This window comes from Esox lucius, chromosome 17 (genome assembly GCF_011004845.1).
Source record: "Esox lucius isolate fEsoLuc1 chromosome 17, fEsoLuc1.pri, whole genome shotgun sequence".
NCBI lineage: Eukaryota > Metazoa > Chordata > Actinopteri > Esociformes > Esocidae > Esox > Esox lucius.
Genome location: NC_047585.1, coordinates 10,395,746 through 10,423,409, shown reverse-complemented (window position 1 = coordinate 10,423,409; position 27,664 = coordinate 10,395,746). Strand labels below are relative to the sequence as shown.

General features: G+C 40.0%; 1 protein-coding gene across 3 annotated transcripts in view; it reads right to left on the bottom strand.

Annotated features, from left to right (window-relative positions):
* LOC105006624 (metabotropic glutamate receptor 4) overlaps window positions 1–27,664 on the bottom strand; it is a 335,106-nt gene that overhangs the window by 167,636 nt on the left and 139,806 nt on the right. The gene's annotated exons all lie outside the window — the stretch shown is intronic.

Genomic DNA, 27,664 nt, shown 5'->3' with positions numbered 1-27,664 from the left:
ACAGCCCTGATTTCCCTCTGGATTCTCTACTCTCTCTTTGCCACAGCTTGGCGGTTCATTTGGACAGCAAGCTCAGAGGCACAAACACACTCTGGAAACACTCAATATTGCACATGCTGCTGGCGAGTTAACACCAACCACAAACCCATACAAAACCAATTATTTGGACTGCCATTGGATTGTGGCTTGCTCTCTGTTTTCACCATATCTACTCTTGAGCCTTGTCATGTTTTACCAAAGTTGAGTATAAAACATGGAAGGCGACGTTGAAAGATGACTAGCATTGTTCAGTGGACCTCTGGTTAGGATGTCCACTCTGAGATTGGAAGGTTGGGTGTTTGATCTCTGGTGTAGACAAAATAGATTCTAAAATAATGGTTCACTTGCACCCTGTTACAGAACCAATCCTGGGGCTGGTTTCCCAAAAGCAAACTGCCCTGCATGGGCCCAGGGATCTCAGAGGCACCACTGCAAATTGGCACAGCAACGTCCAGGTCGGTATGGATGTCTAGGATGCCAGGTATGTTGGGGTGGCTTTACTAAATTGTGCTCTAGGGACTTATTTTCAGTAGGGCACCTGCAAGCTCAACCACGGTCATTGCATTGGTAATACACACTTCTCCAAGCACATTCATTATGCTTGAAACGTCCTGGTTGAGCAAGTGATGAGATAAGAAGCAGCAATGATATACTTGTGTGGGCGTATAACCTGATAGACCCTCCCGAGTCAGCTAGAGTTTTCTGCGATGATCATGAATTCGGCATCACGACTTACTGATCATTCAACTGAACCAACACAGGTTCTATCAATAACTAAGTGTTCATGTCACTCTTATTTGAGTTAACATTAGGAATGTTACTTTGAAATACACATCTACAATTGGGAATACTGGCCAATTTGCAGTTTGTAGTCATGGCCATTGAATGTTAATGTTTATTTAGTGAGCTGATGCTTTGAGACAGTTGGTTACCTACAATATACAGTGGATATAAAAAGTCTACACCCCTGTTAAAATGGCAGGTTTTTGTGATGTAAAAGAATGAGACAAAGATAAATCATGTCAACTTTTTCCACTTTTAATGTGACCTATAATGTGAACAATTCAATTGAAAAACAAACTGAAATCTTCGAGGGGGAAAAATGAAAAATAGAAACCTTACAATAACCTGGTTGCATAAGTGTGCACACCCTCTTTTAACTGGAGATGTGGCTGTGTTCAGAATTAACCAATCACATTTAAACTCATGTTCAATAGAAGTCATTACACACCTGCCATCATTTAAAGTGACTGATTAATCACAAATAATGTTCAGCTGTTCTAGTAGGATCTTCCTGACATTTTCTTAGTTGCATCTCACAGCAAAAGCCATGGTCCGCAGAGAGCTGTCAAAGCATCAGAGGGATCTCATTGTTGAAAGATATCAGTCAGGAGAAGGGTACAATTTCCAAAGCATTAGCTATACCATGGAACACAGTGAAGACAGTCATCATCAAGTGAAGAAAATATGGCACAACAGAAACTTTACAGAGAACTGGACTCAAAAATGGATGAAAAGACTAGAAGAAAACTGGTCAGGGAGGCTTCCAAGAGGCCTACAGCAACATTAAAGGAACTGCAGGAATTTCTGGCAAGTACTGGCTGTGTGCTACATGTGACAACAATCTCCCGTATTCTTCATATGAATGGGCTAAAGGGTAGGGTGGCAAGATGGCCTTTTCTTACAAAGAAAATCATCCAAGCCCAGATGAAGTTTGCAAAAACAAACATCAAGTCCCCCAAAAGCACATGGGAAAATTAAACCAAGGTTCAACTTTTTGGCCATAATTCCAAAAGGAATGTTTGGTGCAAAAACAACAATGCGTGATCACCCAAAGAACACCGTACCCACAGTGAAGTATACCCACACCGAAGCATAATGCTTTGGGGCTGTTTTTCTTCAGCTGGAACTGGGGCCTGCGTCAGGGTGGAGGGAATTATGAACAGCTCCAAATACCAGGCAATTGTGGCACAAAACCTTCAGGTGTCCGTTAGAAAGCTGAAGTTGAAGAGGAAGTTCACCCTTCAGCCCGTCAATGACCCGCTTTGGGGTCCAAATCCAAATGGCTTCACCAGAAGGTGCTTCAACAAAGTATTAGTTTAAGGGTGTGCACACTTATGCAACCAGGTTATTGTGAGTTTTTTATTTTTTCCCCTCAAAGATTACATTTTGTTTTTCAATTGAATTGTTCATGTTATAGGTCACATTAAAGGTGGAAAAAGTTCTGACATGATTTATCTTTGTCTCATTTTATTACATCACAAGAACCTGGCATTTTAACAGGGGTGTGTAGACTTTTTATATCCACTGTATGTTTCTGTTGTTAAGGAGCAGAGTAGTCAGCTCTGTGGAGCATTACTTGAACATTTCATTTGATAACCCTTAAAATCTATTCTCAGTCAAAGGAAGATCCAATGTGTTTGGGTGAAAAGCTGCTGCACAATGCAGTAAAGAAATCCCAGTCTGCACATTCCGCTCTCTTAATTTGCTTGTTTGGTAGCCTGTGGAGTCGTAGCTACAGTAGGTTTGGCTATCACACTACAACCATGCCTGCTTGGAATACACTCAAGTCATAGCTGGGTTTGAAAGGTATCAAAAGAGACAGGTTAGAAGACAGAGTCCCTGAAGTGGTAAGACGCGACCCAAAAGATTATTTTGCCCTCAAATTTTTTTTCTGTCTAATGTAGTAGTGGCTTTGCCATGATGTACACAATGACAGACCAGCATAGCCCACAGTGCTGTAACGTATGGGATAGACAGAGGAAATAGAGTTGGTAGTTGAAGCATTTCACTGCTACAATACTATTTAGCAGTGGCATGGATTATTTATACTTCACAAAATGAACATGGGAAGGGGACATTTTCACTGTGGATACTTAAAGTATGGTTTTGTACATAGCATACTAATTTAATGAACAGATCAAGCATTGCTGCATGTGGTGTCAGTTGAATATCATGGCATCTGTGGAGTGTGTAGTAGAGGTCCAGGCACCACAAAAGTGATCTCTTTTAAATGTTTTATTGGTTTGTATTAACCTCACATTATGGGGTTTACTGCCTGTGAGGATGTTGTAATTAAAAAAGGTAGGCTAATTAGTGAATAATACCACAAAGCGGTTGAAGACAATGTTCTAACCAGCATTGCTGATTGTTCCTTTCCATTATGTCTTACATAGTTTGGTAAAGTGCAAACGCTAATGGTCCCACATTACATCAGCTAAATTAGAGATTTATACTTGAAGAGATACACTCACCTAAAGGATTATTAGGAACACCATACTAATACTGTTTGACCCCCTTTCGCCTTCAGAATTGCCTTAATTCTATGTGGCATTGATTCAACAAGGTGCTGAAAGCATTCTTTAGAAATGTTGGCCCATATTGATTGGATAGCATCTTGCAGTTGATGGAGATTTGTGGGATGCACATCCACGGCATGAAGCTCCTGTTCCACCACATCCCAAAGATGCTCTATTGGGTTGATATCTGGTGACTATTGGGGCCATTTCAGTACAGTGAACTCATTGTCACGTTCAAGAAACCAATTTGAAATGATTCGAGCTTTGTGACATGGTGCATTATCCTGCTGGAAGTAGCCATCAGAGGATGGGTACATGGTGGTCATAAAGGGATGGACATGGTCAGAAACAATGCTCAGGTAGGCTTTGGCATTTAAACGATGCCCAATTGGCACTAAGGGGCCTAAAGTGTGCCAAGAAAACATCCCCCACACCATTACACCACCACCACCAGCCTGCACAGTGGTAACAAGGCATGATGGATACATGTTCTCATTCAGTTTATGCCAAATTCTGACTCTACCACCTGAATGTCTCAACAGAAATCGAGACTCATCAGACCAGGCAACATTCTTCCAGTCTTCAACTGTCCAATTTTGGTGAGCTCGTGCAAATTGTAGCCTCTTTTTCCTGTTTGTAGTGGAGATGAGTGGTACCCAGTGGGGTCTTCTGCTGTTGTAGCCCATCTGCCTCAAGGTTGTGCGTGTTGTGGCTTCACAAATGCTTTGCTGCATACCTTGGTTGTAACGAGTGGTTATTTCAGTCAAAGTTGCTTTTCTATCAGCTTGAATCAGTCGGCCCATTCTCCTCTGACCTCTAGCATCAACAAGGCATTTTCGCCCACAGGACTGCCGCATACTGGATGTTTTTCCCTTTTCACACCATTCTTTGTAAACCCTAGAAATGGTTGTGCGTGAAAATCCCAGTAACTGAGCAGATTGTGAAATACTCAGACCGGCCCGTCTGGCACCAACAACCATGCCACGCTCAAAATTGCTTAAATCACCTTTCTTTCCCATTCTGACATTCAGTTTGGAGTTCAGGAGATTGTCTTGACCAGGACCACAGCCCTAAATGCATTGAAGCAACTGCCATGTGATTGGTTGATAATTGCATTAATGAGAAATTGAACGGGTGTTCCTAATAATCCTTTAGGTGAGTGTATCTCTAAGTAATAGAAATACATACTGTGGGGAGAACAAGTATTTGATACACTGCCGATTTTGCTGGTTCTCCTACTTACAAAGCATGTAGAAGTCTGTAATTTTTATCATAGGTACACTTCAACTGTGAGTGACGGAATCTAAAAAATCCAGAAAATCACATTATATGATTTTTAAATAATTAATTTGCATTTTATTGCATGACATAAGTATTTGATCACCTACCAACCAGTAAGAATTCCGGCTCTCACAGACCTGTTAGTTTTTCTTTTAGAAACCCTCCTGTTCTCCACTCATTACCTGTATTAATTGCACCTGTTTGAACTTGTTACCTATATAAAAGACACCTGTCCACACACTCAATCAAACAGACGCCAACCTCTCCACAATGGCCAAGACCAGAGAGCTGTGTTAAGACATCAGCTCTCACGGCTGGGATGGGCTACAGGACAATAGGCAAGGAGCTTGGTGAGAAGGCAACAACTGTTGGCGCAATTATTAGAAAATTATTAGAAAAAGAAGTTCAAGATGACGGTCAATCTCCCTCGGTCTGGGGCTCCATGCAAGATCTCACCTCGTGGGGCATCAATAATCATGAGGAAGGTGAGGGATCAGCCCAGAACTACACGGCAGGACCTGGTCAATGGCCTGAAGAGAGCTGGGACCACAGTCTCAAAGAAAACCATTATAACAAATTACGCCGTCATGGATTAAAATCCTGCAGCGCACGCAAGGTCCCCCTGCTCAAGCCAGCGCATGTCCAGGCCCATCTGAAGTTTGCCAATGACCATCTGGATGATCCAGAGGAGGAATGGGAGAAGGTCATGTGGTCTGATGAGACAAAAATAGAACTTTTTGGTCTAAACTCCACTCACCATGTTTGGAGGAAGAAGAAGGATGAGTACATTCCCAAGAACACCATCCCAACCGTGAAGCATGGAGGTGGAAACATCATTCTTTGGGGATGCTTTTCTGCAAAGGAGACAGGACGACTGCACCGTATTGAGGGGAGGATGGATGGGGCCATGTATCACGAGATCTTGGCCAACCACCTCCTTCCCTCAGTAAGAGCATTGAAGATGGGTCGTGGCTGGGTCTTCCAGCAAGACAACGACCCGAAACACAGAGCCAGGGCAACTAAGGAGTAATAAGCATTTCAAGGGCCAGTCTCCAGACCTGAACACAACAGAAAATCTTTGGAGGGAGCTGAAAGTCCGTATTGCCCAGCGGCAGCCCCGATACCTGAAGGATCTGGAGAAGGTCTGTATGGAGGAGTGGGCCAAAATCCCTGCTGCAGTGTGTGCAAACCTGGTCAAGAACTACAGGAAAGTATGATCTCTGTAATTGCAAACAAAGGTTTCTGTACCAAATAATAAGTTCTGCTTTTCTGATGTATCAAATACTTATGTCATGCAATAAAATGCAAATTAATTACTTAAAAATCATACAATGTGATTTTCTGGATTTTTGTTTTAGATTCTGTCACTCACAGTTGAAGAGTACCTATGATAAAAAATACAGACTTCTACATGCTTTGTAAGTCGGAAAACCTGCAAAATCGGCAGTGTATCAAAGACTTGTTCTCCCCACTGTATGTGTATATAGTCAATGCCAAATTGTAAACGTAATTAAAATGTAAGTGAAAAACAAATAGCTAATTTCTTCGATAACAAATAATACAAAGGGTAAAAACTGTAGTGCAGCAAAAAGCTTATCAGGCTACCAATAGGGAAATGACAACCTTGTAGGAGCTGCAGAAATTTCTGTTAGGAACTGGGCAATTCCTGCAGGTTACATCAACTGCAGATATTATCCACAAGTATAAGCTGTGGAATAGGGTGGCAAGATGGAAGCCATTTCTCATGTAAAGAACATCCAAACATATATTTAGTTGGCAGTCTTCACCTGCATTGAAGACTGTCGTCGAAAACAAAGAAAGTTCTGCCAAGTTGTTCTGCAAAGTTATGTGAGGAAAGTAAGAAAGGAAGGTTTTCATTCAGTTGTACCGTTCAATCCATCTGTTCTCCCAAGTAAAATAATATCTGTCAGTTTTGTGTCTTTTTCTAATCCCTGTCTGCCTGTCTCCTCATCATTTTGATAATCACACCCAACCCTGCGGCTGCAACCTTTCTTACCTTGGGTTCCCTGCCCGAATAACCCATGTGGAATACCTACTATAGGACAGTATTTGGAACAGTTGATCTTCTGTCAACAAGGCCAAATTTATCTTGCCCTATGCTGCCCTCCAGGCTCTTGACTTCCTGGCCGTTACAGAAACATGGATTTCCCAAGAAATTACTGCTACTCTGGCTGCTCTCTCTTCTTCTATGTGGTTTCCCATAGTTCAAGAATACCTGGTCACTGTCGTGGCGGCACAGGGTTATTAGTGTCTTCAAATTGGAGATTCACTCTTTCCTCTTAATCACATTACCATTTCCTCTTTTGAATTCCATGCTGTCAGTGTGACCTTTCCATTCAAGCTGAACATTGTTGTCATCTATGGTACGGTAGCCATTCTTGGTGACTTCTGTTTGACTTGCTGATTAGTTCATTCCCAGATGATGGCTCACCAATGAAATTATTGGGTGACTTCAGCCTTCCAACATCTGCCTTTTTGTCTTCAATCTAATTATTTTTTCCCACTCCTTTTGACCTCACCCTTTCCTTGTCAACTCCTACTCACAAAGCTGGCAATGCACTTGATCTGATCTTAAGTAGATGCTATCTGTCAGCTAATCTCACAACTACTCAGCTCCTGTCGTCTCACCACTTCTTTGTCTCGTTCTCTCTTTCTCTCCTCCACCCAGACCCGGCACAACGAGGGGGCAAGGGGGGTCTTAGCCCCCTCAATTGTATTTTCTGCCCCCCCAGTTTAAGTTTTAAAAACCCTATCAAAAAATAGCCAAAGTATAGCCAAAAAACAGACTAGTCCCCTCACCATTTTTAACAGCACCCTCAGTTACTTAATTTCCTTGTTTGGTAGCCTGTGCCTGCCTCCACCCCTAAAATATCAGTCCACAATTTCTTATGCTGCCACAACACTCCTAAATTGGTCTATCCACCTCAATCCTATCTTCTCTCCCATCTCCTAAATCCTTCTCTCTTCTATCTCGTCTGCCTCTTTCACCCTAGGGATGTCACAATACCAGAATGTTGAACTTCGATATGATACCAGAGAAATCTAATGATTCTCAAAAAGTCCAAAACACCAATAGTGTATTTCTTTTTAAATGAACAGCTAATATTAAAGCAAAATGTATTTATTTTTAAGGAACATTCAAAAAAGTATACAAATACATGAAATGTAGCCTTCAATGAGACAGCTTTTCTTAGTGCTTAAGTTTCTATCCAAACATAATTCATAATGAGAACAATGAGAAATTGTCTACTTGATAAATATCTACTTCGTATACTGTATGTATATACACTGCTCAAACAAATTAAGGGAACACATAATCATCACAGTATAACACCAAGTCAATTACACTTCAGGGATATGAATCTGTCCAATTAGGAAGCATTAACGATTGCAAATCAATGTCACCTGTTTTAGTACAAATGAAAGTGACAACAGGTGCACTGGAGAGGCAACAGCAAGACAACCCACAAAAGGGAATGGTTTTGCAGGTGATGGCCACGGACAATTGCTCTCTTCTCATAATTCCTAACGGTTTCTTTTTTAGTTTTGCGTTTTGCTAGTGTCCCTGACACTACTGGTAGCATGAGGCGGTACCTGCAGCCCATTCAGTTTACACAGTTAGACCAGCTCCTCCAGGATGGCAAATCCATAAGTGCTGTTGTCTCCCAGTACAGTCTCAAGAGCATGTGAGACCCCAGGAAACAGGCCGTTACACAAGGAGATCAACCCAGCAGCAGGACTGGTATCTGCTTGTTTGTGCAAGGAGGAACAGGAGGTGCACTGCCAGAGCCCTACAATATGACCTCCAGCGAGCTTCTGGTATTCATGTTTCTGACCAAACTATAGTGGGACCTGTGCTCATTGGCATTTACCAGAGAACACCAGAATCGGTCTGCCATTGGTGCCCCATTCTCTTCACAGATGAGAGCAGGTTCATGCTGAGCACGTGACAGACGTGAAAGAGTCTGGAGACGCTGTGGAGAAATTGACCGGTTTGGCGGTGGGTCAGTGATGGTCTGGGGAGACATATCCTTGGAGGGTTACACAGACCTCCACAGGCTAGCCAACGGTACCCTGACTGCTGTTACGTACCAGGATGAAATCCACAGATGATACGCTGGTGGAGTGGGCCCTGGGTTCCTCCTGGTGCAGGACGATGCCTGGCCTCATGTGGCCAGAGTGTTTAGGCGGTTCCTGGATGACGAAGGAATTGGCTCCATTGACTGGCCCTCACGTTCCCCAGACCTGAATCTAACTGAGAACCTCTGGGACATTATATAACAGTGCATCTGATGCCACTAAGTAGCGCCACAGACTGTCCTGAAACTCAATGGAGACACCATCCGTCATCTCATCAGGAGCGTGCCCAGACATTGTTGGGAGTGCATACAGCAATGTGGGGGCCATACTCTACTAAGTCACAGAAGTTGAAACAACCTGTGATTTCTATTGTTTACTTTCATTGTGAGTCCACAATCGCTTAGTGATTTTGGTTTCCATTGACTGTTGTTAGGTCGTTTTGTTCTCAACGAATTACACAATGTATAGTAAAGATTTTTATCTTTAGTATATACGTTTTGAGTAGTGTAGAGCCGTTTAATACCTTCTTGTAAAATACACTGCAGTGAGTGCCTCACAGTTAATTTAAACTGAACTTATACTAATTTCCACTAAAGTGCATGGCAAAAACCAAGAGTTTAGTAATGCAATTGTTAATTTAAATCAACACAATATTATCATAAATCAAACATGAGTCTTGCTAGGCTATATATTTGTTGCATTCATGGAAATGTATGGGTGACAACTTGTTGGTATTAGAGACTGAACGGAGTGAAAAATGTGCTAACTGCTTTCAAGTTTTTTCCCACACTGGACACACAGCTGATATTTTTCAACTAGCGAAGATTATTAAGATCCACTGGACAATTATTCTTCACCATAGCATTGTACTTTCCATCCTCTCTGATTTGGCATTTTCTTTCTATACACCAAGTCTCTTGGCCCTGTCACATCCTTGCATCCCTACCCGGGCTCTTTGTTCATCCAGATTTGTGCTCTTTACTATCCCGCCCTTTTGGGGCCATTCCTGATCCACACAGACAAACTCTTCTCTGTCCTGGCATCTGTGGAACCAGCTTGGAGGCTAGGATAGCAGAATCACTACCTACAGTGGGGAGAACATGTATTTGATACACTGCCAATTTTGAAGTTTTTCCCACTTACAAAGCATGTAGAAGTCTGTAATTTTTGTTATAGGTACTCTTCAACTGTGAGTGGAATCTAAAACAAAAATCCAGAAATTGACACGCAAGGTCCCCCTGCTCAAGCCAGCACATGTCCAGGCCCGTCTGAAGTTTGCCAATGACCATCTGGATGATCCAGAGGAGGAATGGGAGAAGGTCATGTGGTCTGATGAGACAAAAATAGAGCTTTTTGCGACCCGAAACAACCCGAAACACACATCCAGGGCAACTAAGGAGTGGCTCGGTAAGAAGCATCTCAAGGTCCTGGAGTGGCCTAGCCAGTCTCCAGACCCTGAACCCAATAGAAAATCTTTGGAGGGAGCTGAAAGTCAGTATTGCCCAGCGACAGCCCCGAAACCTGAAGGATCTGGAGAAGTTCTGTATGGAGGAGTCGGCCAAAATCCCTGCTGCAGTGTGTGCAAACCTGGTCAAGAACGTATGATCTCTGTAATTGCAAACAAAAGTTTCTGTACCAAATATTATGTTCTGCTTTTCTGATGTATCAACTACTTACTGGTTGGTTAGGTGATCAAATACTTATGTCATGCAATAAAATGCAAATGTGACTTTCTGGATTTTTACATGCTTTGTAAGTGGGAAAACCTGCAAAATCGGCAGTGTATCAAATACTTGTTCTCCCCACTGTATGCAGCTCCAAAGAGTTTCTTTGACATTTTTCCCAGTGTTAATGCAAATTGTGCTTGTACAGCAGGGATGGGGACAAGTCACACATGGTAAAGTCCAAGCAAGTCTCAAGTCTTAACCATCAAGTCTCGAGTCAAGTCTCAAGTCACAGTTCAGATAAATCAAGCAAGTCAAGTCAAGTCAAGGGTTCACCCTAAGCAAGTCAAGTCGAGTCCTTATAAGTTTCAAGTCAAGTCAAGTCACAGTACTAAAGAGATGAACACACACACACACACACACTGTCCTCTTTTTCTGACGTGCGCTCGGTGCGAAGCTCGATTTCAAAATCTAATATTTTTCTCCTCCACGGTGCAATTTTTTGGGGGGACGAAGCGGAGGGATCTTGAATCAGCCTGAAGGGGTTGTATTCGCTATAACAACCGCCTCGCTATACCTTATCCCGCTTATTACATTGCTACCTACCAAATAAATCTATAATTTGAAAACATTGATTTCAAAAGGAATTTATCGATTTAAAAACGATTGTATTGCTTCCTCTAAAGAAAAGAGTCCGTTCCGTCTCTGGTTAGAATCCTGCTGCGTCCATAGCAACGCGCTGTTTTTCATGGCAACGGTCTGTTATCAAGAAATAACACGCATTCTGCACTGGAATTCAGCCAATCCATGTAATAAGGGCTAATAATAACAACCTTATAAACTAATTATTGTGACTGAAAAATTGCCCAATATGTAATTACGCTGTAATTATTCTTTTAAAAAAAAGCTCTTCGAAATGTTTAGGTGCTAGTAATCACATCGGCGCCTCCATGTTAGCCTTTCATGCAGTAAAGTTAACTGTTATGGAGTAAGCACAATGCTTTTTATTTTCCACACGCAGTCCACAAACACTTGAAAATGCCCACATTTAATACAGACATTATAGCCTACGCGTAATAATATACATGCCCGCTCATTTTAAGATGCCCATCAACATTAAAATTCAGGCTATGCCACTGTTACAGTCAAATTCCCTTACATCTATTTACCAGACGTATTCTGTAATGATAATGGTCACATTTCTAACAAGAAAAATATATATATATAATATGCAACCAAGGCCAAATTATTACAAACAAAAGATTAATTAATTACATTAGTAACTTAATCGTTATAGATCTTAGTGAAACTGAATATAAAGAGATTACTTTCTTACCTTTCCTTACGATACTATTTGTGGAGCTCGACTAACGTTACTGTCTGCCATGTTTGGCACGGTTTGAATTGTGCAGCGTTAAAGGCACATACGCTGATTAGTGGTGCTGATGTCACAACATATAAAATAATTGTATTGCTGTTTGTTTATTATAAGTTCAAGTCATTGTCGAGTCTTCCACTTCAAGTCAAGTCTCAAGTAACTTGTTCTCAAGTCAAAGTCAAGTCAAGTCATTTTCATACTTTAATCAAGCAAGTCACAAGTCCTGAAAATTGTGACTCAAGTCAGACTCGAGTCAAGTCATGTGACTCGAGTCCCCCACCTCTGTTTTACAGTATATATAAACTTAAGCAAACATACCTTAACTTTCGGCACTGCAGTGGCCTTAAGAAATTGACTTAAACCAACTATGGGAGCAAGATCATTCCCCTCCTGGTGTCTGTAAAGAAGCCAATATAAACCAAAATACCTAATGTGGAAATGACATAATTTTAAGGGTTTTGCAGATCTTAAGCAAACGTGATCATAATATATCGAAAATATACACAATTATTTTTTTATGTTGGTAAACCAGATTTTTATGAGATTTTCTATTTTGATTGAAAATTCTGTGATGTAGCGTAAGGCATTGTTGGCCAAAAAAAATTGATGTAGTTCAAAGAAAGATTCATATAATTCACAAATATACTGTTTGAAATAAATAGGTAAAAGGTTGTAAATCAAAGACTTTTACAATTGTTTGCTGCCCCTATCCATTCGATATTATGGTTTGGTAAAGATTTTGGAAAAATATTTTTCAAGTGTTTTTCCTACAAAACCTATGCCAATGAATGTCAACAGTTAGAACTTGTAGGGGCAGTGATGATAATAAATCAGTGATAACATTGCTAGCTAATCTATTTGTGAAATCAGCTAACTATTTATCATAAGCTTAAAAACACAAGAGCCAAGATATTAATAGGGCGGGCTACATTATTCTCTTGCCATATACTTTTTCGGTGGCTACATGCAGCAGCCTCTACATTAAGATCATCCAGAGCATATGCTTATATACATGGGCCATTTTGGTTACTGGCTTGAAAGAAATCTGAATGACTTCACTAGATACTAAAACTAATTTACAAAATCCACATTTAAGATATAGTATGTTAAATCAAATACATTTGCATTGATCAACATGTGTCACAGTCAGACAGGCAGGTTCCTAGCTAAACATACTGTAAATACAGTTAGGTCTGGAAATAATTGGACACTGACACAAGTTTTGTTATTTTGTCTCTTTACCAAAATATAGTCAAGTTACAGTTGAATCATAATTATGGGCTTAAAGTGCAGTCTCACAGCTTTATTTGGAGGGTATTCGCATCCAAATTGGAGGAAGGGTTTACGAATTACATTTCTTTTATCCCCTCTTTTTCAAGGGACCAAAAGTAATTGGACAATTGACTCAAAAGTTGTTTCATGGACAGTTGTGGGCTATTCCTTCGTTATTTCTTCATCAATTAAGCAGGTAAAAGGTCAACAGTTGATTCTAGGTGTGACATTTGCATTTGGAAGCTGTTGCTGTGAACCTACACAATGTGGTCAAAGGAGCTCTCAATGCAAGTCAAACAGGCCATCCTAAGGCTGCTAGCAAGAACTTTAGAAGTGGCCAAATCAAAATTTTGGTACATTCAGAGAAAAAAAGAAAACACTGGTGAGCTCTGCAACACAAAAAGGCCTGGACATCCATGTAAGACAACAGTGGTGGATGATCATAGGATCCTTTCCATGGTAAATTTTTTTTTAAACTTCACAACATGATGGGAATGATGGGAAGAAAAAATTATGGAGAAGGCTTGGAACGGCTCATGATCCGAAGCATTCCACATCATCTGTAAAACACGGTGGAGGCAGTGTGATGGCATGGGCACGCATGGCTTCCAATGGCACTGGGTCACTAGTGTTTATTGATGATGTGACAGAAGCACCTGGATGAATTCTGAAGTGTATAGGGATATATTGTCTGCTCGGATTCAACCAAATTCAGTGAAGTTATTTGGATGGCGCTTCAATTTACAGATGGACAATGACCCAAAACATACTGCGACAGAAACCCAGGAGTTATTTAAGGCAAAGGATTGGAATATTCTGCAATGGCCGAGTCAGTCACCTGATCTCAACCCGATCAAGAATGCATCTCACTTGCTGAAGACAGAACTTAATGTAGAAAGACCCACAAACAAACAACAACGGAAGACAGCTGCAGTAAAAGCCTGGCAAAGCATCACAAAGGAGAAAACCCAGCTTTTGGTGATGTCCATGCGTTCCAGACTTCAAGCAGTCATTGCCTGCAAAGGATTCTCGGCAAAGTATTAACATTTTATTTATGATTGTGTTAATTTGTTCAATTACATTTGAGCGCCTAAAATAAGGTAATTGTGTATGAAATGGTTGCAGTTCCTAAACATTTCATATCATAATTTTGTTCAACCCCTTCAATTAAAGCTAAAAGTCTGCACTTCAATTGCATCTCAAATGTTTCATTTGAAATCCATTGTGGTGGTGTACAGAGACAGAATTATGAAAATTGTGTCAGTGTCCAAATGTTTCCGGACCTAACATTATAAAGAATTGCGTAGGTGCATATTTAAATATTTAGCTATTTTTATACTTGTATCAGTAATTTCACCCCATGCACTTTTCATGATTGAAAAGCCTCAATACATGCCTACATTCAAATAGCTCCTCTGAATATTGTGTTAATACTGAAAAAGACATGAAACACTTCCGTGCTCCTAAGAATCCATTGAGTGTAAATGAGGTAGTCATTTGTTGACAGTCAGTGTTTCAAGAAGACAACTTAGAGAATTTAAGTTTTCAACAAAAACACACAGGGAGATATTTATTTATAATGACGCTTCTGCATTATTTTTATTAATCAGTACAAGGGCAAGCTGATGTCTGTTCCACTGTTAATTCTCTATTTTAAATATCATATTGTTGAAAATACTCTTAGATTAAAAACGTAATGCAGTAGATATGTTTTTTGTTGTCAATTATATCCATATTCCTGTCCCAGAGCTGCAACTCCCAACAACTTTAGGAGTGTTGAAGCTCGGGGCAAGCTTTTCTAATATACATTCATGCCAAATCAGGAATTCACTGTGTGTGAAGTCAAGTTGGTCAACTTGTGAGAGGGCACCATCTCTCACCTGTCAAACTCAGTAATCCTTACAAGTGCCTGTGCCACCTTAGGGACTCACTTACATTGTCCTTTGTGTGGCATAGATGATTCCCAAAAATAATTTCACATTTGGATTTGTCAGACCACAGGACAGTTTTCCTCTTCGTCTCAATCCATCCTAAATGAGCTCGGGCCCGGAGAAGGTGGCGGCGTTTCTGGATCTTGTTTATTTATGCTTCCTTCTTTGCATGGTAGAGTTATAGCTTGCATTTGTGGATGCAGCAACGTACTGTGCCCACAGACAATGGTTTTTAGAAATGTTCCTGAGCCCATGCAGTGATACACTACAGAATGGTGTCTATTTTTTATGCAGTGCTGTCTGAGGTTCCAAAGATCACGGCCATCCAATATTGGTTTTCGGCCTTGTCCCTTACATACAGAGATTACTCTGGATTCTCTGAATCTTTTAATGATATTATGTACCGTAGATGATGAAATCATCAAACTTTGCAATTTTACGTTTATTCTTTTTTTTTATTGAATATACGGTTTACATGATTTGCACATCATTACATTCAGTTTTGGAATCACAGTTGTATATTGCATTATCTTTTTTTGTGATGGGGTATGCATAACCCCTGACATTTTGAATTTGGAAGAATTTACATTGCCTTTTTCAGTGTGTTTATGTTGTACTGGACAAAAACTGCCCTGGAATTGAAATGTTAAACACACTTTGCAATTATCCTTATTCCATTGCAGAAAAGACACAATACTAAATTTGACAAAATGCACACCCATTTAGAAAAAAGGAATTACAAAGTCTATTTGCATTTGCAATTAAATTGTGTCAGTCAAAGACTTACATAGGGATTCATTTAACCTTGCCCTAGCTGTGATGCAGACTTGAGTCACATGACCTGTCTTAACAACTTGAAACTTGACACGGCTAAAATGAAGAACATCTGCTACTTGTCACGGTTGATGAGGCATGGCCACAAGCACAGGGAGAATGGAGGACACTAATAACAGAACTTGAATTATAACAAAAGAAACCCTGCACAACAAGACAGGATTGAACAGAACAACCAAAACAAAAGGCATACGCCAAACAAAGACCGACAACATACACTCAGAAAGGAGGAACTTAAATAGGGACAATGATTAGGGAAACAAGTGAGGGCGATAAACAACAAAGGGAGAGAAGACGTTGGATCTCACTGGCACGGCACGCCTGCCTTGCCAGGATGTGACACTACTGGACTTGAGCTTCTATGGTATCCTCTCAATTAGCAGTTGTAACAACCTCAAAATTCATCATACAGCTTAAGTGGGAAGAATGAAATTATTTGGTGAGCTGTGAGAGCGATTTAGCTAGCCAGAGTGAGGTAATGGCTTGCAACATAAGCCAACAAAGAGGCTTGCATTGCAATATAAAAAGTGCACTGAAATTGCCATTAAAATTAAGGCGGAACGACACCAAATTCAGTATTTAGAACATGTCAATTAACTCAACATGAGCTGGGAATCAAGAGTCTTTACTACTGTAGCTACTGTCAATTTGTTACTGAGAACAAGACAATAAATTGGAGGACACTTTCGAAAAATATCCTTATTTTCCTTTTGTTATGCTCAATTAGTAACTTAATGACAACTGAATCAATCTGCCTGAAATAAACTGAATAACATGTTTAACTTAAATGCTCATAAGCCGATACAAAGAGCAATTACCTTACATTGCCACTCCCATGTGTTTTGTGTTTGTTAAATTACAATCAAATTACAAGGCAAATATGGATTACAGACTAAAGCCTCTCTTTGGGGAGAGGGCTGATGAATGGAGATCGACGTTACTCTCTTTCTGTTCCATCTGGACCTTCTCTGCAATCTCTGATATCATTCTCAAATGTCTAATTTACAATTCAAATATTGCCCTATGCCATCAAGACATTTAATGATAACATTTGTAAATGTCCTTAGATTAAATGAGATCCAAACAGAGTCATCCAAACCTTAAGTGGGCATGATTGTGCCTTTGTGCTTATTGCTATGAGCAGCAAAATTAAAACAGTATGAGACTATTCATAAAGGCTGTTTGTTTAACTTTACACACATGGCTCAAAAAAAATTAAGGGAGCACTAAAATCACACATTGGGTCTCAAAGAATGAAATATATTAAAGATCTAAATCTTTACTGTACATTGTGTAAATCACTGAGAACAAATTGATGTAACAGTCAATGGAAATCAAAATCACCAACCGATTTAGGGCTGGATTGAAACTCACACCGAAAATCTAAATAAACAATTGAAATCCCAGGCCGTTCCAACTTTCATCACAGCAACTCTTAATTTCATCACGGCAGCTCATAACCTGACTCAGTAGTGTGTATGGCCCCCAAGTGCCTGTGTGCACTCCCGACATTGTCTGGGCATGATGAGACGACGGATGGAGTCCTTCAGGATTTCTTCTCAGTCCTGGATCAGGACATCATTGATTTCCTGGACAGTCTGTGGCGCTACTTGGCGGTGGTGGATGCACAGATACACAGAGTTGGGAAGCAATCTGTTACATGTAACATATCAAATTTGCGTTTTGAAAATCCTTTGCTGGTGGCCCATATAATCGCAGGTTACGTTCATGCGGATAAAACGTATTTGTGTGTGGGTGTTTGTTCACGATTGCGTATGTGCATTGGCGTGCCAAGGGTTTCTGCAATGTTTTGACAATGTTGGTGGTTGTGGACCAAAACATCAGACTATTGCAGATTTAGTGTACGTGTGAAAAGCTACGGCTATCTTAATTTTATTTACAATAATGTCAATACCCCATTTTTCAACGTTGGTTTGAAGCAATACAAACATGAATAAAACACATAAGAGAAGAGGCTAACACAATTCTTAGATTTTGGGTATGTTCAGATAAAAAGTAAGATTCGGGAAGATCTGGAATAACTGATTATCTGACAGACCTTTATCATGTAATGTGGAGATGTAGCCCAGTCATATTGAAGTAGAAACAATGGTTTAGAAACCCTTTCCAAAGGCATTGTACATACCCATAAGGTAAAATGCTAATTCTGTTTTTGTCCATCTATAGTTGTACTCAAAAGTTTGCATACCATTGGAAAATTGGTAATATATGTACCATTCGTAAAGAAAACATTAGTGAGCAGGCAAAACACATATATTTTATTTCTTATGGGATTCACATTCAACTGTTGGTCTTAACAGAATGGCACAATCATAAAACAAAACATGGCAACAAAGAAAAAAATGTATTGGCCCCTGTTCAAAAGTCTGCATACCCATAGTTCTTAATACTGTGTTTTGCCCCCTTTAGCATCAATTACAGTGTACAGTCTTTTGTAATAGTCGTCTATGAGGCCTCAAATTCTTGCTGTTGGTATACCTGCCCATTTGTCTTGGCAAAATGCCTCCAGGTCAGGCAAAATCTTTGGTCGTCTTGCATGAACCGCACGTTTGAGATCTCCCCAGAGAGGCTTGATGACATTAAGGTCAGGAGACTGTGATGGCCACTCCAGAACCTTCCCCCTTTTCTGCTGTAACCACTGGAGGGTCAACATGGCCTTCTGCTTAGGATCATTGTCATGCAGGAAAGTCCAAGAGCGTCCAATGCGCAGCTTTCGTGTAGAAGAATGCAAATTGTCTGCCAGTATTTTCTGATAACATGCTGCATTCATCTTGCCATACATTTTCACAAGATTCCTGTGCCTTTTGAGCTCACCCCCACTCAAAGTATGCCAGAAGTTGTGAGGTGTGTCAAGGTGTTGTCGGGCATATTGTAACCAGGCTTTTTTGTGGCATTGGCGCAGTAAAGGCTTCTTTCTGGCAACTCGACCATGCAGCTAATTTTTCAAGTGTCGTCATATTGTGCTCCTTGAAACAACCAGACCGTCTTTTTCCAGAGTAACGTGTATTACTCCTGAGGTTACCTGTGGGTTCTTCTTCGGGCATTTTTGGCTGAAATCTATCCTGGTCTACCTGACCTTGGTTTGGTATCAAGAGATCCCCGAATTTTCCATACTAAGTGTACTAACTGGCATTTGCAAGGTTGTGAATATTTTTTTACATCTTTTTCCGTCTTTATGAAGTTCCATTACCTTGTTAGGCAGGTCTTTTGACAGTTATTTTTTGTTCCCCATGGCTCAATATCTAGCCTGCTCAGTGCATCCACGTGAGAGCTAAAATACTCATTGACTATTTATACACAGACACTAATTGCAACTTAAAAAGCCACAGGTGTGGGAAATTCACCTTTAATTGTAATTTTCACCTGTTTGTGTCACCTTGTGTGTTTGTAACAAGGCCAAACATTCAAGGGTACAGTATGTAAACTTTTGATCAGGGCCATTTCATCCTGGTCTCCAACAGCAGTCAGGATACCTCCAAGGATATGCCTCCCCAGACCATCACTGACCCACCGCCAAACCGGTCATGCTGCTGGATGATGTTGCACGCAGCATAAAGTTCATGTCTGTCAAGTGTTCAATGTGAACCTGCTCTAATCTGTGAAGAGAACGGAGCGCCAATGGCAGACCTGCCAATTTTAATGTTCTCAGCTCTGGCAAATGTTCAATCGAGCTGCACTGTACTGGGCTGTGAGCACATGTCCCATTAGAGGACATCGTGCCCTCATGTCACCCTGATGGAGTCTGTTCCTGACAGTTTGGTCAGAAACATGCACACCAGTAGCCCACTGGAGGTCATTTTGTAGGGCTCTGGCAGTGCTCCTTCGGTTCCTCCTCGGACAAAGGAGAAGATACTGGTAATTTTGTATAAAGCCTTTTGGATAAATGAGGAGGCATATCTAATCACTGTGCGCAAACCCACCCCAAGACGAAATAATTTTGAAACTTATATATGCTAGTAATGGCGATCAAAACTTGTTAGTCTATGATGATCGGAACATGTTGACTGTTACTGGGTCAAACTCATATACAATCGGCTATGAATATTGGGAAACATAACTGAGGGAGCACGAATTGCATACCTGAGGGGGCAATGCCCCTTTTTACCCCCCTATGGAACCGGGCATGAACACAACTGAGGGGGCACAACTTGCAACCTGAGGGGGCATTGCCTCCTTTTGCACCCCCATGGATCCAGGCATGACCATATTTAATCTTTAGAATGCTTAAATGGCCAGGGAACACAACAAATGCATCAAGCAGTTTAGTGAGAGCAAGCACCAACTTGCTGTTCAGCATCGCCGATGGAATACATGTAATGTCTGCTGGCAAAATATCACAAAGCATGGCACACTTGTCTGATCAATACTGAGGGCATTGGAGACATCTGGCACTAAAAGCCATCAAAGATATGGAATTCCCTCAGATGGGAATCTAAATCTTCATTAGAGAACATCATCGGGGTGAACTAGTGTAGTTACATGGTCTCTAAACACCCTCACCCCGGGGAGTGAGCCTTTCACAATCCATGCACCAATGTCAATTGGGACTTCCAAATGTGCCACTATTTTTGTGGACGGAAGGGCGGTGCTTATGTTGGGTAACTTTTAGTTAACTATGAAGATAACCTGCTCAGAGCAGTTTAGAGATGCTATGTAAATTGCCCTGACATCATACCTTGGGTAAAACTTATTCACCTTTCGTAGTACGGGTTGATCGGGAAGTTACACCCAACATCACTAAGTTATTAAAGTTACCTCGATAAGTCAGATACCAAAGTTACCTCAATAAGTCAGATACCTTGCTTTATAGTACACCCCTCAGTTCTGTTCAGCCTTGGCTGAGATATTGTGTGTCTTGCCTGCCATTATCTGTGTTTCTGCCTGCCTGCCTTGTTCCTGAAGTTTTTTTGTTTTTACCCATCTCAGTTTCGTTATTAAACCCTTTGTTGTCCAACTCTGCGCCTGGCATCCTGTTCCCTAAATTATGATATTAGTTAAATATAAGTTATCTTGTATGAAAATATCAAAGCTCAGATCCACCATTACTTAACATATTATGGACAGAAAGATTAGAAACAATAAATTAAATTAAATAAAAATGATGCTACAGTTGCAGAATAATGTTAACTCAAATAAAAAATTATTGAATATGACAAATGAATACCAAGTGCTAAAAAATCTATTAGCAAATAGAGAACCAGGAGACAAAGATTCAGGAGTATGAAATACAGATAATCAGGGTATGTTACCAATATGCATTATCTTCAGTTTCAGATTACAACGTAATAACAAAGACAGTTAAACCTTTATTTGAATTATTTTCAACTGATTCTCCTTCAAACCACAAAGAATCATATGGAAAAATAACTTGGTTAAATACACATTATAGTGAGTTTTCAGATGCCTGATTTGTGTGTGTAGCTAGACACATATTGGTTTTAGTCCTTTAAAGAGATTCCTCCACACTCCCCCCCACCTAAGCACTAAGGGGTTACGGTTATAATAATCAAAATGTAGAGGTTGGATGAACTGCTAACAAATAGTCATTCAGTTACAGAGCAAAAAATTACATACAAAAATGGTCCAAACTATATACTATTTTACAATCTACATGTGTGTGTCTTTGGTAAATTAGACAAGAACTGTGTATACAGTGTTTTTGCATATGTGCACACAAACATAAAGGCTCAAATTAATATTATGCGTAACACGGCTAGAGCTTAAAGGCAGTAGAAGCTTCATCCTTGTGGAGCCATGCTACATTAAGCTGTGCACTGTAGCAAATGAATAATATGACCTCAGTAACATCAAATCAATATTTGATCTTCCTTTCAAAGCTACATGTCGAGCTCAAGGCGAACCATGTCTGAAAGGGTAAAAAGAAGAGCACAGTGGACTATTTACATATGCAGAACAGGGAACGTTAGCTTTATAGGGAATGTAGAGTTATGCTAGGGTATCGTCACACTCACATTAACAGTTGTAACTTGACTGTAGTGAGTTCATTTCCAGGTACTGGAGTTAAAATGCGAGTGGCTTCATTAACATATTCTCAAACATGCTTTTTTTATGTTAACATTTACAAAAAATATACATTGTCATATATACATTGTCATATATGTAGGTTCTTATATACATTAACAGATTTGGGAGAGTCGAATGTTGAGGCATGTGGCTGATGCCAATTTCCAACATACCACAAGAACTTACAAGAGTGCAAAAAAAGTAGCCCTACAAGGACATCTACCCACCTTCAGATATACAACCTATATGCAACAAACTCCAAGTACTATAGATATCCTGCAACCAGGATTCGTACAACTGGCCGCAATGACTCAGCTGTACTGCTAGACAGTAACTAGACCACACTATCACTTGGAGACCTATAAAATATCGAAACGAATCAAATCTCTAACGGGTTGGATTTATTGCATCCTTACTATGAAGATGGTACAAATGTTGATGGTATTGGAAGCAGAGTTTGGATCAAGTGGAATTGAAGGCAGTTGAATCAAGAAGGGATTTAAATGTAAAATAAAGATCATTCTAAGAAAACATTCAAATGGTGGATATCCATAATTTGACTGGATTCTGGTAGGAATTACTAATTACCACACAATTCTGAATGCAGGTTGATAAAATATTCAAATTGTTGCATATCCTCCTCTTGGCTAGATTCTGAAACGAATGACTAATAACTTCACAAACTAGCATATTGTGACATTTCTGTCTGATGCAGCCCATGAGACAGGATATAAATGACAATGCTGAGGGTAACTAGGCCATGACTAAGGCTTTATGAAATAATAATAAATGTTCATAAAGGATTTACTTTTAATTCAAACACATTCACTTAGGTGGTTGTTAAGCTGCTGCAGTGAGAATGTATTAAAGTGTATTTTAAGCAATTGTTTGTGGCAACACTTTCCTGCTGTGGATTTTACTGAAGTGATTCGAACTTTCTATTGATTTCTTCACATTTGCTGCATATTTTACATGCTGCTATCTTGGTGTTCTTCCATTGCACACATCTCTATGAACTCTAAACCCAACACCCTATTAGATTAATGATTTTAAGTCAGACTCTGTGTGAACCAGGACTGAGTGTGTGCTTTCCACATCGAGATATGGGGTTGTGGCAGGGGTTGCCCAATTTTGATTCCTACAGTTAAAGTAAAGTTTTGCACAATGGTTGGGTGATTCACCTGGAGAAGCAAGACTGAGCCAACAGTTGAAGAACCTGAGGCAGAGCAGCATTGTATAAGCTAAGGCTTTTCACACCACACACTGGGCCAGTGGGCTGTTGCCTCCAACCCGGGCCAATCGTGAGTAACCTAGTCTGATTTCTGTGTAGTGGAGTTGCCCAGAAATCTGGCAAATTGGCATAATCCCAAACGTTGAGTATCACGCTGTCTTTCCATATTAGTTTTAAAATCCTTTTAGCATATTTTCCCATCATAGTTTTTAGTACAATCTCATCCACCTGCCTGCCTGCCAGCCAACCTACTCTGCCTGCGCTGCCTGCCTACCAGCCCAGCCTTGCCCCCTCTGGACCACTGTTATGGAAATGTCTTGAACTGATGTATTCTTATGGATTAAAGTATTTAGTCCCTATGTTTAGATAAGAAAAGGAATGTTGGTTGTGTTGTGGGAAAGGAAGTATGAGGTGTCGAAGTTCATGTAAATCTTCAGCAGGATGGGGTTAGATGCAGACCAAGGGGTTTTAGGACCGGATAGAGGAAGATATTCGACAGAGGGTAGGATGGATAAGGAACATAGGTTGTTTTTGTGGTACGACCATGCAGATTCTTATCCCCTTTTAATTGGGCCAAGAACATTTTCTCTCTGTACTTACTCCTTTAAAAGTTCTGATCGATGGACTTACCATCACACCCACCCCGCTACCCTGCATGCCTGCCAGCCCAGCCCTGACCTCTCCACCCTTGCCTCTGACCCCCAAACCCTTCATTAAACAACCCTGCGTTCAGTTGTTTGTGTCTGGTGTTGTGTGCTTGGGTCCACTATTGGTAGCTCCCCTAACAAAACTTTTAACAGATATTGAAATTGCCATTGTCACATTATAATATGTCCGCTCCATCTCCCTGATGGATTAAGATATACAACTAGATGTTAATCATCCAAGGTAATTTGTGGGGCTGGCTTGAAAAGCATTAGATGTGTTAAAGTCTTAGAACTATTAAAAGCATTAGAGCTTAAAAGTAGTGTTAAAAGTTGAAAAGTGGTAGAAGCTTTAAAGAGGTGGGAGAAGCACCAGTAGTATTAGCAGTATTAGTGGTGGGTGTACTGTACCAGTATTAACAGCAGTACTGTATGTAGTAGTAGTGGCAGGTATACTGTACCAGTATTAACAGCATTAGTATTAGAAGTAGTGGTAAGTGTACTGTACCAGTATTAACACCAGTAGTATTAGCAGTAGTAGTGGTAGGTGTACTGTACCCGTATTAACAGCAGTAGTGTTTGTACTAGGAATCATGAATCATCAATGGTTCTGTTTCACCTCAACCTGAATAGAATGGATGTAGCAATCTACAAAAATAATTTTATTAGATTAGATTCAACTATGCAAGTGGAATGCAACATGGAAGGCAACTGCAGTACAAATGGCAATTCTAAACGTGCAATGAAGCCAAATAGGGGAGGGCAGAAAATTCACAAGTATTAAGTATAATGTATCTACAAGTGGGAAAATAATAGTTGTGCGATGAGGCAAATGCAAGTGCAAATGGCAATTCTGACTGTGCAATCAATCAAATTGGAGGTGTAAGGATGCACATCTGAAATGCAGGAATAGCAGCAATGAGATTCCCGAGTTAGACATGAGCAAGTAGAATCTGAAAAAAAGTACAAATGCAATTCTTAATGTGCAGTGCAGGCAAATTGAAACTGCAAGGTACATGTAACAACTGAAAACCTCTTTATCAGACTTTGCAGGTCAGTGTCAGAGTCCAGAAGTACAAGGGAGTTTTCACCACCCATTGCAGGGCCTTCCGATTGGCTATGGAGCAACCGCTAAACCACACTCTGGCGCAGTTAGTCAGAATGCTCTCAATTTTGTAGCAGTTCACAAGGATCTTGGAGGACAGACGGGCCATCTTCAGCCTCCTCAAAAAGTACAGGCACTGCTGAGCCTTTTTTGACGAGGGATGAGGTGTTGAGGGTCCAAGAGAGGTCCTCTGAGATGCGGACACCCAGGAGATGGAGCATCTTCCAATGGAGGCTCTCTAAACCTTCTGTAATCACGTGTTCTGTCTACTTTCCCATAATGGTGTTAGTGCAGTAATCTCCTTGAACTGTAGATTTGTATGGAGTTTCCTCATGTTGAGTCTTTTACCTCTGTTACTGTAATCTGTAATCGGTTCTGTGATCAGTTCGGTCTTGCTACTTTCCCATCAGAGTGCTGAATGATCTGATGAAAAGGCTGTTTACATATGGATTTTCTAATTAATAATTTTTCATTTCATAGACATTTAATTATTTTATCCCCTTTTCTTTCCCCTGCACATTTTACTTATATCCAATTGTACATACAACCAAGTTTCATGTATTGGTGTCCTGACTCCCTGTAGGCAAGAAAGATCTCCAGGCATCGTAAGAGTAAGACCACAATGTCCTAGCAAAATTTGTAATCTGGCCATCATATCATCATGGCGACCTAATCATCCACACCTTCCAATTCATTCCTCCTCCTCTGGTAAAATAGAAAACTAACAATTTTACAGTTCTGTATGTATCCAATTAATAATGGAAATTGCTACACGTAAAAACAACAGCATTAAAGAGCTATTGGCATAACATTTAAGACATCAAGCTCTGGTCTTGTCCTGTATTTTACTACTTATGCTGCCTTCCTCGCCAGGGTAACTTCATGATAGAAACAAAAATCTTAGTGTGTCTTTTCTGGTAAAAAGAAAACAAAATAGACTGCTGTATCACCTTTTGATCCATATTATAAACAAGTATTTGAATCACTGTTTTGCAACATTTGCTTGAAATAGCAACAGGGTTTTTATTACGGCTGTTCCGAAATTTGATGCAGAGAGACAGGCTTCATCATTTCAAATGAATTGTGGGTTGAGGGGGTGGGGGGGTTCTGCCAAAGATACAAAAGAAAAGCTGTGTATAAAGTGTAGAGACAAACACAAAGTGATCCACACGTGTAGAGGCTTCCTAATACATACAAGACACTTTCTTGTAAAAGACCAGAGAATATTCGGATCTGCAGCCACTGCTGTTTTTCTTATTCTGGGGTTTCTGGACTTTGAACATTCCAAAAATGACATTCTTCTGTAGAATTCTCTGATACAAAGCAGAATACATTGCTTTTTCAACATAGGCAAGTTGTCCCGGCCCTGATGAAGTAAAGCATGTCCAATTCACAATAATGTCCACACTATTCTTAACATTTGGGGATTTTTTTTTTATGTGGATTGAAGTGTTTGGTTTTCGCCAACGGTTGTGCATGGTGTGCAAATCATTTAACTTTTTCCAAATGTTTCCATAATTCTTACCAGTATTTTCTACCTTGCCACTCTGCCATGAAGTAGAGTCATGGACACTGATCTTAGCTTAGGGGAGAGAAGTCTGCAGATCTCTGGTTAATGTTCTAGAGCTTTTTGTAACTTCCCTGGATAATTGTACGCCTTGCTCTTGGAGAGATTTCAGCAGCATGGCCTCTGCTGGGAAGTTTCACTATTGTCCCCATCTTTCTCCATTTGGACAATATAGTTCTGACTGTGGTTCAGTGTAAGCTGACAAACAGGTGTCAAATAATTGTTCACACTACTGTAACATGAAATGTCACTATTAAGGTTTAAAAAATGTAATTCTTATAATGCATTAATTTAAATTTGAATACGCACCATCCATGGTGTTATAGCAAACCAACACTGGGGGTGTTTGTTTTTTAACAGTAAAATGTGTTAGAATGAGATGAAGCTAGTGGGTCACGTTAGTTTTTTTAAACGTGTGAAATGTATCACTGTAAATATAACAATACTAATAATTTCCTTTGCAGGTGACGATAGATGAATGTCATGATTAATTCATTTAGCAACAAACTACTTAATGGACTTTTTCTAACTGTGCGCTGACTGGAAATGCTTTAACTCACAAATACTTTTAAAAATGTGTTCATCCCACACATTGTGAGTTTCTGTATCCATTCTGTCTCTGTACAATTGTCATCAGTAACTCAGTTGGTAGAACATGGGGCTTGCTTTCTTGCAATAATATGTCAAATTCCTGTGATGACAGTCTGATAGAAGTCTGCTAAATGGCATTTATTATTATTTTATTATATTGGAGAGAAAAAATATATCCTGTCTGGTGAAATTCAGTTTTCTACTGACATTAAAAGCAACCTATAGCCACCTATATCAGAATGACTAGTTGGAACTGAGCTCCAGTAATTCTAATGACCAGCAGTTAAAATGTTAGATACAACAAGCGCTATTTTGCTTTTTATAAATTTATGAAAGTCCCAGAATGCACTCTGGCGATTGAATGTGAGACACCATGCAGCTGCAGAAGCATGAAAATGTAATGAGAACAAATAGAAGGTATAAAGAAGGAATCAATTAAAAGTACCCAGCTAATTGCTAAGTTTAATTGTATGGAAAGATTTAGTTAAATAATGAAAATGTAAGTGCATTGCTATCTATATTAGCAGCAATTCCAAGAGATATGATACTTCATGTCGAAACTGAAGCTAACTAAGCAAGCAAATAATACTCTCTTCTAGGTAGCTGTGGTCATGTTAGTTAACGTTCTTTGAAATGGGGGTGGTTTGATGAGTTAGGATTTTTTAACTCCATAGTCAAGTTG